Raw genomic sequence first — 13,058 nt, 5'->3', positions numbered from 1 at the left:
ATCAGAAGCGGGGAATCAGAGGCCGGGAATCAGAGGCCGGGATTCAGATGCCGGGAATAAGAGGCCGGGAATCAGAGGTGGGGAATCAGAGTCCGGGAATCAGAGATTGGGATTCAGAGGCGGGGAATGATATATGGGGAATCAGAGGCGGGGAATCAGAGGCGGGGTAACAGAGGTGGGGAATCAGATATGGGGAATCAGAGGTGGCGAATCAAAGGCGGTGAATCAGAGATGGGGAATCAGAGGCGGGGAATCAGAGGCAGGGAATCAAACACGGGGAATCAGAGGCGGGGAATCAGAGCTGGGGAATCAGAGGCGGGGAATCAGAGTTGGGGAATCAGAGGCGGGGAATCAGATATGGGGAAACAGGGGCGGGGAATCAGAGGCAGGGAAACAGAGGCGGGGAATCAGATATGGGGAATCAGGGGTGGGGAATCAGAGGTTGGGAATCAGAGGCAGGGAATCAGAGGCGTGGAAACAGAGGCGGGGATTCAGATATGGGGAATCAGAGGTGGGGAATCAGGGGCGTGGAATCAGAGGCAGGGAATTAGATGTGGTGAATCAGAGATGGGGAATCAGAGGCAGGGAATCAGAATCAGAAGCGGGGTATCAGTGGCCGGGAATCAGAGGAAGGTAATCAGAGCAGGGAATCAAACACGGGGAATCAGAGGCTGGGAATCAGAGCTGGGGAATCAGAGGCGGGGAATCAGAGCTGGGGAATCACAGGCGGGGAATCAGAGATGGGGAATCAAGGGGGGAATCAGAGGCAGGGAATCAGATGCGGGGAATCAGAGGCGGGGAATCATAGCTGGCCAATCAGAGGCGGGGAATCAGAGGTGGGCAATCAGAGGATGGGAATCAGATATGGGGAATCAGAGGCAGGGAATCAGAGCTGGGGAATCACAGGCGGGGAATCAGAGTTGGGGAGTCAGAGGCGGGGAATCAGATATGGGGAAACAGAGGCGGGGAATCAGAGGCGGGGAAACAGAGGCGGGGAATCAGATATGGGGAATCAGAGGTGGGGAATCAGAGGTTGGGAATCAGAGGCAGGGAATCGGAGATGGGGAATCAGAGGCAGGGAATCAGAGGCGGGGAATCAGAGGCGGGGAATCAGAGGCCGGGAATCAGATATGGGGAAACTGAGGCGGGGAATCCGAGGCGGGGAAACAGAGGCGGGGAATCAGATATGGGGAATCAGAGGTGGGGAATCAGAGGTTGGGATTCAGAGGCAGGGAATCAGAGGCTTGGAATCAGATGCATGGAATCAGATGCGGGGAATCAGAGGCGGGGAATCAGAGCTGGGGAATCAGAGGTGGGGAATCAGATTTGGGGAATCAGAGGTGGGGACTTAGATATTGGGAAACAGAGGCGGGGAATCAGAGGCGGGGAAACAGAGGCGGGGAATCAGATATGGGGATTAAGAGGTGGGGAATCAGAGGCAGGGAATCAGATGTGCGGAATCAGAGATGGGGAATCAGATGCAGGGAATCAGAATCAGAAGCAGGGAATCAGAGGCCGGGAATCAGAGGCCGGAATCAGATGATGGGAATCAGAGGCCTGGAATCAGAGGCGGGGATTCAGAGCTGGGGAATCAGAAGCGGGGAATCAGAGTTGGGGAATCAGAGGCGGGGAATCAGATATGGGGAATCAGAGGCAGGGAATCAGAGGCGGGGAATCAGAGGCAGGGAATCAGACGCGGGGAATCTGAGGCGGGGAATCAGAGCTGGGGAATCAGAGGTGGGGAATCAGAGTTGGGGAATCAGAGGCAGGGAATTGGATGTCCGGAATCAGAGATGGGGAATCAGAGGTGGGGAATCAGAGGCGGTGAATCAGAGATGGGGAATCAGAGGTGGGGAATCAGAGGCAGGAAATCAGACACGGGGATTCAGAGGCTGGGAATCAGACGGGGGGAATCAAAGGCGGGGAATCAGAGCTGGGGAATCTGAGGCAGGGAATCAGAGTTGGGGATTCAGAGGCGGGGAATCAGATATGGGGAAATAGAGGCGGGGAATCAGAGGCGGGCAAACAGAGGCGGGGAATTAGATATGGGGAATCAGAGGTAGGGAATCAGAGGTGGTGAATCAGTGATGGGGAATCACAGGCGGGGAATCAGAGGCAGGGAATAGAACGCGGGGAATCAGAGGCAGGGAATCAGAGCTGGGGAATCAGAGGCGGGGAATCATAGTTTGGAATCAGAGGCGGGAATCAGATATGGGGAAACAGAGGCGGGGAATCAGAGGCGGGGAAACAGAGGCGGGGAATCAGATATGGGGAATCGGATGCAGGGAATCAGAGGCGGGGAATCAGAGCTGGGGAATCAGAGGCGGGGAATCAGAGTTGGGGCATCAGAGGTGGGAAATTAGATATAGGGAAACAGAGGCGGGGAATCAGAGGCGGGGAAACAGAGGCGGGGAATCAGATATGTGGAATCAGAGGTGGGGAATCAGAGGCAGGGAATCAGATGTGCGGAATCAGAGATGGGGAATCAGAGGCAGGGAATCAGAAGCGGGGAATCAGAGGCCGGGAATCAGAGGCCGGGAATCAGATGCTGGGAATAAGAGGCCGGGAATCAGAGGAGGGGAATCAGTGTCCGGGAATCAGAGATGGGGATTCAGAGGCGGGGAATGAGATATGGAGAATCAGAGGCGGGGAATCAGAGGTGGGGAAACAGAGGTGGGGAATCAGATATGGGGAATCAGAGGTGGCGAATCAAAGGCGGTGAATCAGAGATGGGGAATCAGAGGCGGGGAATCAGAGGCGGGGAATCAGAGTTGGGGAATCAGAGGCAGGGAATCAGATATGGGGAATCAGAGGCGGGGAATCAGAGGCCGGGAATCAGATATGGGGAAACAGAGGCGGGGAATCCGAGGCGGGGATACAGAGGCGGGGAATCAGATATGGGGAATCAGAGGTGGGGAATCAGAGGTTGGGAATCAGAGGCAGGGAATCAGAGGCGGGGAATCAGATATGGGGAATCAGAGGTGGGGAATCAGAGGAAGGGAATCAGATGTGCGGAATCAGAGATGGGGAATCAGAGGCAGGGAATCAGAATCAGAAGCAGGGAATCAGACGCCGGGAATCAGAGGCCGGAATCAGATGCTGGGAATCAGAGGCCTGGAATCAGAGGCGGGGAATAAGAGGCAGGGAATCAGATGCGGGGAATCAGAGGTGGGGAATCAGAGCTGGGGAATCAGAGGCGGGGTATTAGAGTTGGGGAATCAGAGGCGGGGAATCAGATATGGGGAAACAGAGGTGGGGAATCAGAGGCGGGGAAACAGAGGCTGGGAATCAGATATGGGGAATCAGAGGTGGAGCATCAGAGGTTGTGAATCACAGATGGGGAATCAGAGGCGGGGAATCAGAGGCAGGGAATCAGACGCGGGGAATCAGAGGCGGGGATTCAGAGCTGGGGAATCAGAAGCGGGGAATCAGAGTTGGGGAATCAGAGGCGGGGAATCAGATATGGGGAATCAGAGGCAGGGAATTGGATGTGCGGAATCAGAGAGGGGGAATCAGAGGTGGGGAATCAGAGGCGGTGAATCAGAGATGGGGAATCAGAGGCGGGGAATCAGAGGCAGGAAATCAGACACGGGGATTCAGAGGCTGGGAATCAGACGGGGGGAATCAAAGGCGGGGAATCAGAGCTGGGGAATCTGAGGCAGGGAATCAGAGTTGGGGATTCAGAGGCGGGGAATCAGATATGGGGAAACAGAGGCGGGGAATCAGAGGCGGGCAAACAGAGGCGGGGAATTAGATATGGGGAATCAGAGGTAGGGAATCAGAGGTGGTGAATCAGTGATGGGGAATCACAGGCGGGGAATCAGAGGCAGGGAATAGAACGCGGGGAATCAGAGGCAGGGAATCAGAGCTGGGGAATCAGAGGAGGGGATTCATAGTTGGGAATCAGAGGCGGGAATCAGATATGGGGAAACAGAGGCGGGGAATCAGAGGCGGTGAAACAGAGGCGGGGAATCAGATATGGGGAATCGGATGCAGGGAATCAGAGGCGGGGAATCAGAGCTGGGGAATGAGAGGCGGGGAATCAGAGTTGGGGCATCAGAGGTGGGGAATTAGATATAGGGAAACAGTGGCGGGGAATCAGATATGGGGAAACAGAGGCGGGGAATCAGATATGGGGAATCAGAGGTGGGGAATCAGAGGCAGGGAATCAGATGTGCGGAATCAGAGATGGGGAATAAGAGGCAGGGAATCAGAATCAGAAGCGGGGAATCAGAGGCCGGGAATCAGAGGCCGGGAATCAGATGCTGGGAATAAGAGGCCGGGAATCAGAGGTGGGGAATCAGATATGGGGAATCAGAGGTGGCGAATCAAAGGCGGTGAATCAGAGATGGGGAATCAGAGGCGGGGAATCAGAGGCAGGGAATCAGATGCGGGGAATCAGAGGCGGGGAATCAGAGCTGGCGAATCAGAGGCTGGGAATCAGAGGTGGGCAATCAGAGGCGGGGAATCAGATATGGGGAATCAGAGGCGGGGAATCAGAGGCGGGGAAACAGAGGCGGGGAATCAAATATAGGGAATCAGAGGTGGGGAATCAGAGGTTGTGAATCAGAGATGGGGAATCAAGGCGGGGAATCAGAGGCAGGGAATCAGACGCGGGGAATCAGAGGCGGGGATTCAGAGCTGGGGAATCAGAGGCGGGGAATCAGAGTTGGGGAATCAGAGGCAGGGAATCAGATATGGGGAATCAGAGGCGGGGAATCAGAGGCGGGGAAACAGAGGCCGGGAATCAGATGTGGGGAATCAGAGGTGGGGAATCAGGGGCAGGGAATCAGTGGCAGGGAATCAGAGGCGGGGAATCAGAGGCGGGGAATCAAAGGCAGGGAATCAGACACGGGGAATCAGAGGCGGGGTATCAGAGATGGGGAATCAGAGGCGGGGAATCAGAGGCAGGGAATCGGATGCCGGGAATCAGAGTCGGGGAATCAGAGCTGGGGAATCAGAGGCGGGGAATCAGAGTTGGGGAATCAGAGGCGGGGAATCAGATATGGGGAAATAGAGGCGGGGAATCAGATATGGGGAATCAGAGGTGTGGAATCAGAGGTTGGGAATCAGAGGCAGGGAATCAGAGTCGGGGAAACAGAGGCGGGGAATCAGATATGGGGAATCAGAGGTGGCGAATCAAAGGCGGTGAAACAGAGATGGGGAATCAGGGCAGGGAATCAGAGGCAGGGAATCAAACACGGGGAATCAGAGCTGAGGAATCAGAGGCGGGGAATCAGAGTTGGGAATCAGAGGCGGGGTATCAGAGGCGGGGAAACAGAGGCGGGGAATCAGATATGGGGAATCAGAGGTGGGGAATCCGAGGTTGGGAATCAGAGGCAGGGAATCAGAGGCGGAAAATCAGAGGCGGGGAATCAGAGGAAGGGAATCAGATGTGCGGAATCGGAGATGGGGAATCAGAGGCAGGGAATCAGAGGCGGGGAATCAGAGGCCGGGAATCAGAGGCCGGGAATCAGATATGGGGAAACAGAGGTTGGGAATCCGAGGCGGGGAAACAGAGGCGGGGAATCAGATATGGGGAATCAGAGGTGGGGAATCAGAGGTTGGGAATCAGAGGCAGGGAATCAGAGGCTTGGAATCAGATGCAGGGAATCAGATGCGGGGAATCAGAGGCGGGGAATCAGAGGCCGGGAATCAGATATGGGGAAACAGAGGCGGGGAGTCCGAGGCGGGGATACAGAGGCGGGGAATCAGATATGGGGAATCAGAGGTGGCGAATCAGAGGTTGGGAATCAGAGGCAGGGAATCAGAGGCGGGGAATCAGATATGGGGAATCAGAGGTGGGGAATCAGAGGCAGGGAATCAGATGTGCGGAATCAGAGATGGGGAATCAGAGGCAGGGAATCAGAATCAGAAGCAGGGAATCAGAGGCCGGGAATCAGAGGCCGGAATCAGATGCTGGGAATCAGAGGCCTGGAATCAGAGGCGGGGAATAAGAGGCATGGAATCAGATGCGGGGAATCATATATGGGGAAACAGAGGTGGGGAATCAGAGGCGGGGAAACAGAGGCTGGGAATCAGATATGGGGAATCAGAGGTGGAGCATCAGAGGTTGTGAATCACAGATGGGGAATCAGAGGCGGGGAATCAGAGGCAGGGAATCAGACGCGGGGAATCAGAGGCGGGGATTCAGAGCTGGGGAATCAGAAGCGGGGAATCAGAGTTGGGGAATCAGAGGCGGGGAATCAGATATGGGGAATCAGAGGCAGGGAATTGGATGTGCGGAATCAGAGAGGGGGAATCAGAGGTGGGGAATCAGAGGCGGTGAATCAGAGATGGGGAATCAGAGGCGGGGAATCAGAGGCAGGAAATCAGACACGGGGATTCAGAGGCTGGGAATCAGACGGGGGGAATCAAAGGCGGGGAATCAGAGCTGGGGAATCTGAGGCAGGGAATCAGAGTTGGGGATTCAGAGGCGGGGAATCAGATATGGGGAAACAGAGGCGGGGAATCAGAGGCGGGCAAACAGAGGCGGGGAATTAGATATGGGGAATCAGAGGTAGGGAATCAGAGGTGGTGAATCAGTGATGGGGAATCACAGGCGGGGAATCAGAGGCAGGGAATAGAACGCGGGGAATCAGAGGCAGGGAATCAGAGCTGGGGAATCAGAGGAGGGGATTCATAGTTGGGAATCAGAGGCGGGAATCAGATATGGGGAAACAGAGGCGGGGAATCAGAGGCGGTGAAACAGAGGCGGGGAATCAGATATGGGGAATCGGATGCAGGGAATCAGAGGCGGGGAATCAGAGCTGGGGAATGAGAGGCGGGGAATCAGAGTTGGGGCATCAGAGGTGGGGAATTAGATATAGGGAAACAGAGGCGGGGAATCAGAGGCGGGGAAACAGAGGCGGGGAATCAGATATGGGGAATCAGAGGTGGGGAATCAGAGGCAGGGAATCAGATGTGCGGAATCAGAGATGGGGAATAAGAGGCAGGGAATCAGAATCAGAAGCGGGGAATCAGAGGCCGGGAATCAGAGGCCGGGAATCAGATGCTGGGAATAAGAGGCCGGGAATCAGAGGTGGGGAATCAGATATGGGGAATCAGAGGTGGCGAATCAAAGGCGGTGAATCAGAGATGGGGAATCAGAGGCGGGGTATTAGAGTTGGGGAATCAGAGGCGGGGAATCAGATATGGGGAAACAGAGGTGGGGAATCAGATATGGGGAATCAGAGGTGGCGAATCAAAGGCGGTGAATCAGAGATGGGGAATCAGAGGCGGGGAATCAGAGGCGGGGAATCAGAGTTGGGGAATCAGAGGCAGGGAATCAGATATGGGGAATCAGAGGCGGGGAATCAGAGGCCGGGAATCAGATATGGGGAAACAGAGGCGGGGAATCCGAGGCGGGGATACAGAGGCGGGGAATCAGATATGGGGAATCAGAGGTGGGGAATCAGAGGTTGGGAATCAGAGGCAGGGAATCAGAGGCGTGGAATCAGATATGGGGAATCAGAGGTGGGGAATCAGAGGAAGGGAATCAGATGTGCGGAATCAGAGATGGGGAATCAGAGGCAGGGAATCAGAATCAGAAGCAGGGAATCAGACGCCGGGAATCAGAGGCCGGAATCAGATGCTGGGAATCAGAGGCCTGGAATCAGAGGCGGGGAATAAGAGGCAGGGAATCAGATGCGGGGAATCAGAGGTGGGGAATCAGAGCTGGGGAATCAGAGGCGGGGTATTAGAGTTGGGGAATCAGAGGCGGGGAATCAGATATGGGGAAACAGAGGTGGGGAATCAGAGGCGGGGAAACAGAGGCTGGGAATCAGATATGGGGAATCAGAGGTGGAGCATCAGAGGTTGTGAATCACAGATGGGGAATCAGAGGCGGGGAATCAGAGGCAGGGAATCAGACGCGAGGAATCAGAGGCGGGGATTCAGAGCTGGGGAATCAGAAGCGGGGAATCAGAGTTGGGGAATCAGAGGCGGGGAATCAGATATGGGGAATCAGAGTCAGGGAATTGGATGTGCGGAATCAGAGAGGGGGAATCAGAGGTGGGGAATCAGAGGCGGTGAATCAGAGATGGGGAATCAGAGGCGGGGAATCAGAGGCAGGAAATCAGACACGGGGATTCAGAGGCTGGGAATCAGACGGGGGGAATCAAAGGCGGGGAATCAGAGCTGGGGAATCTGAGGCAGGGAATCAGAGTTGGGGATTCAGAGGCGGGGAATCAGATATGGGGAAACAGAGGCGGGGAATCAGAGGCGGGCAAACAGAGGCGGGGAATTAGATATGGGGAATCAGAGGTAGGGAATCAGAGGTGGTGAATCAGTGATGGGGAATCACAGGCGGGGAATCAGAGGCAGGGAATAGAACGCGGGGAATCAGAGGCAGGGAATCAGAGCTGGGGAATCAGAGGAGGGGATTCATAGTTGGGAATCAGAGGCGGGAATCAGATATGGGGAAACAGAGGCGGGGAATCAGAGGCGGTGAAACAGAGGCGGGGAATCAGATATGGGGAATCGGATGCAGGGAATCAGAGGCGGGGAATCAGAGCTGGGGAATGAGAGGCGGGGAATCAGAGTTGGGGCATCAGAGGTGGGGAATTAGATATAGGGAAACAGAGGCGGGGAATCAGAGGCGGGGAAACAGAGGCGGGGAATCAGATATGGGGAATCAGAGGTGGGGAATCAGAGGCAGGGAATCAGATGTGCGGAATCAGAGATGGGGAATAAGAGGCAGGGAATCAGAATCAGAAGCGGGGAATCAGAGGCCGGGAATCAGAGGCCGGGAATCAGATGCTGGGAATAAGAGGCCGGGAATCAGAGGTGGGGAATCAGATATGGGGAATCAGAGGTGGCGAATCAAAGGCGGTGAATCAGAGATGGGGAATCAGAGGCGGGGAATCAGAGGCAGGGAATCAGATGCGGGGAATCAGAGGCGGGGAATCAGAGCTGGCGAATCAGAGGCTGGGAATCAGAGGTGGGCAATCAGAGGCGGGGAATCAGATATGGGGAATCAGAGGCGGGGAATCAGAGGCGGGGAAACAGAGGCGGGGAATCAAATATAGGGAATCAGAGGTGGGGAATCAGAGGTTGTGAATCAGAGATGGGGAATCAAGGCGGGGAATCAGAGGCAGGGAATCAGACGCGGGGAATCAGAGGCGGGGATTCAGAGCTGGGGAATCAGAGGCGGGGAATCAGAGTTGGGGAATCAGAGGCAGGGAATCAGATATGGGGAATCAGAGGCGGGGAATCAGAGGCGGGGAAACAGAGGCCGGGAATCAGATGTGGGGAATCAGAGGTGGGGAATCAGGGGCAGGGAATCAGTGGCAGGGAATCAGAGGCGGGGAATCAGAGGCGGGGAATCAAAGGCAGGGAATCAGACACGGGGAATCAGAGGCGGGGAATCAGAGATGGGGAATCAGAGGAGGGGAATCAGAGGCAGGGAATCGGATGCCGGGAATCAGAGTCGGGGAATCAGAGCTGGGGAATCAGAGGCGGGGAATCAGAGTTGGGGAATCAGAGGCGGGGAATCAGATATGGGGAAATAGAGGCGGGGAATCAGATATGGGGAATCAGAGGTGTGGAATCAGAGGTTGGGAATCAGAGGCAGGGAATCAGAGTCGGGGAAACAGAGGCGGGGAATCAGATATGGGGAATCAGAGGTGGCGAATCAAAGGCGGTGAAACAGAGATGGGGAATCAGGGCAGGGAATCAGAGGCAGGGAATCAAACACGGGGAATCAGAGCTGAGGAATCAGAGGCGGGGAATCAGAGTTGGGAATCAGAGGCGGGGTATCAGAGGCGGGGAAACAGAGGCGGGGAATCAGATATGGGGAATCAGAGGTGGGGAATCCGAGGTTGGGAATCAGAGGCAGGGAATCAGAGGCGGAAAATCAGAGGCGGGGAATCAGAGGAAGGGAATCAGATGTGCGGAATCGGAGATGGGGAATCAGAGGCAGGGAATCAGAGGCGGGGAATCAGAGGCCGGGAATCAGAGGCCGGGAATCAGATATGGGGAAACAGAGGCGGGGAATCCGAGGCGGGGAAACAGAGGCGGGGAATCAGATATGGGGAATCAGAGGTGGGGAATCAGAGGTTGGGAATCAGAGGCAGGGAATCAGAGGCTTGGAATCAGATGCAGGGAATCAGATGCGGGGAATCAGAGGCGGGGAATCAGAGGCCGGGAATCAGATATGGGGAAACAGAGGCGGGGAGTCCGAGGCGGGGATACAGAGGCGGGGAATCAGATATGGGGAATCAGAGGTGGCGAATCAGAGGTTGGGAATCAGAGGCAGGGAATCAGAGGCGGGGAATCAGATATGGGGAATCAGAGGTGGGGAATCAGAGGCAGGGAATCAGATGTGCGGAATCAGAGATGGGGAATCAGAGGCAGGGAATCAGAATCAGAAGCAGGGAATCAGAGGCCGGGAATCAGAGGCCGGAATCAGATGCTGGGAATCAGAGGCCTGGAATCAGAGGCGGGGAATAAGAGGCATGGAATCAGATGCGGGGAATCAGAGGTGGGGAATCAGAGCTGGGGAATCAGAGGCGGGGAATCAAGGGGGGAATCAGAGGCAGGGAATCAGATGCGGGGAATCAGAGGCGGGGAATCATAGCTGGCCAATCAGAGGCGGGGAATCAGAGGTGGGCAATCAGAGGATGGGAATCAGATATGGGGAATCAGAGGCAGGGAATCAGAGCTGGGGAATCACAGGCGGGGAATCAGAGATGGGGAATCAAGGGGGGAATCAGAGGCAGGGAATCAGATGCGGGGAATCAGAGGCGGGGAATCATAGCTGGCCAATCAGAGGCGGGGAATCAGAGGTGGGCAATCAGAGGATGGGAATCAGATATGGGGAATCAGAGGCAGGGAATCAGAGCTGGGGAATCACAGGCGGGGAATCAGAGTTGGGGAGTCAGAGGCGGGGAATCAGATATGGGGAAACAGAGGCGGGGAATCAGAGGCGGGGAAACAGAGGCGGGGAATCAGATATGGGGAATCAGAGGTGGGGAATCAGAGGTTGGGAATCAGAGGCAGGGAATCGGAGATGGGGAATCTGAGGCAGGGAATCAGAGGCGGGGAATCAGAGGCGGGGAATCAGAGGCCGGGAATCAGATATGGGGAAACTGAGGCGGGGAATCCGAGGCGGGGAAACAGAGGCGGGGAATCAGATATGGGGAATCAGAGGTGGGGAATCAGAGGTTGGGATTCAGAGGCAGGGAATCAGAGGCTTGGAATCAGATGCATGGAATCAGATGCGGGGAATCAGAGGCGGGGAATCAGAGCTGGGGAATCAGAGGTGGGGAATCAGATTTGGGGAATCAGAGGTGGGGACTTAGATATTGGGAAACAGAGGCGGGGAATCAGAGGCGGGGAAACAGAGGCGGGGAATCAGATATGGGGATTAAGAGGTGGGGAATCAGAGGCAGGGAATCAGATGTGCGGAATCAGAGATGGGGAATCAGATGCAGGGAATCAGAATCAGAAGCAGGGAATCAGAGGCCGGGAATCAGAGGCCGGAATCAGATGATGGGAATCAGAGGCCTGGAATCAGAGGCGGGGATTCAGAGCTGGGGAATCAGAAGCGGGGAATCAGAGTTGGGGAATCAGAGGCGGGGAATCAGATATGGGGAATCAGAGGCAGGGAATCAGAGGCGGGGAATCAGAGGCAGGGAATCAGACGCGGGGAATCTGAGGCGGGGAATCAGAGCTGGGGAATCAGAGGTGGGGAATCAGAGTTGGGGAATCAGAGGCAGGGAATTGGATGTCCGGAATCAGAGATGGGGAATCAGAGGTGGGGAATCAGAGGCGGTGAATCAGAGATGGGGAATCAGAGGTGGGGAATCAGAGGCAGGAAATCAGACACGGGGATTCAGAGGCTGGGAATCAGACGGGGGGAATCAAAGGCGGGGAATCAGAGCTGGGGAATCTGAGGCAGGGAATCAGAGTTGGGGATTCAGAGGCGGGGAATCAGATATGGGGAAATAGAGGCGGGGAATCAGAGGCGGGCAAACAGAGGCGGGGAATTAGATATGGGGAATCAGAGGTAGGGAATCAGAGGTGGTGAATCAGTGATGGGGAATCACAGGCGGGGAATCAGAGGCAGGGAATAGAACGCGGGGAATCAGAGGCAGGGAATCAGAGCTGGGGAATCAGAGGCGGGGAATCATAGTTTGGAATCAGAGGCGGGAATCAGATATGGGGAAACAGAGGCGGGGAATCAGAGGCGGGGAAACAGAGGCGGGGAATCAGATATGGGGAATCGGATGCAGGGAATCAGAGGCGGGGAATCAGAGCTGGGGAATCAGAGGCGGGGAATCAGAGTTGGGGCATCAGAGGTGGGAAATTAGATATAGGGAAACAGAGGCGGGGAATCAGAGGCGGGGAAACAGAGGCGGGGAATCAGATATGTGGAATCAGAGGTGGGGAATCAGAGGCAGGGAATCAGATGTGCGGAATCAGAGATGGGGAATCAGAGGCAGGGAATCAGAAGCGGGGAATCAGAGGCCGGGAATCAGAGGCCGGGAATCAGATGCTGGGAATAAGAGGCCGGGAATCAGAGGAGGGGAATCAGTGTCCGGGAATCAGAGATGGGGATTCAGAGGCGGGGAATGAGATATGGAGAATCAGAGGCGGGGAATCAGAGGTGGGGAAACAGAGGTGGGGAATCAGATATGGGGAATCAGAGGTGGCGAATCAAAGGCGGTGAATCAGAGATGGGGAATCAGAGGCGGGGAATCAGAGGCGGGGATTCAGAGTTGGGGAATCAGAGGCAGGGAATCAGATATGGGGAATCAGAGGCGGGGAATCAGAGGCCGGGAATCAGATATGGGGAAACAGAGGCGGGGAATCCGAGGCGGGGATACAGAGGCGGGGAATCAGATATGGGGAATCAGAGGTGGGGAATCAGAGGTTGGGAATCAGAGGCAGGGAATCAGAGGCGGGGAATCAGATATGGGGAATCAGAGGTGGGGAATCAGAGGAAGGGAATCAGATGTGCGGAATCAGAGATGGGGAATCAGAGGCAGGGAATCAGAATCAGAAGCAGGGAATCAGACGCCGGGAATCAGAGGCCGGAATCAGATGCTGGGAAT

Source organism: Narcine bancroftii, chromosome 4 (genome assembly GCF_036971445.1).
Source record: "Narcine bancroftii isolate sNarBan1 chromosome 4, sNarBan1.hap1, whole genome shotgun sequence".
In the NCBI taxonomy this organism is placed as follows: domain Eukaryota; kingdom Metazoa; phylum Chordata; class Chondrichthyes; order Torpediniformes; family Narcinidae; genus Narcine; species Narcine bancroftii.
The sequence above is the reverse complement of the archived record's forward strand: the minus strand, read 5'-3'. Positions refer to the sequence as shown.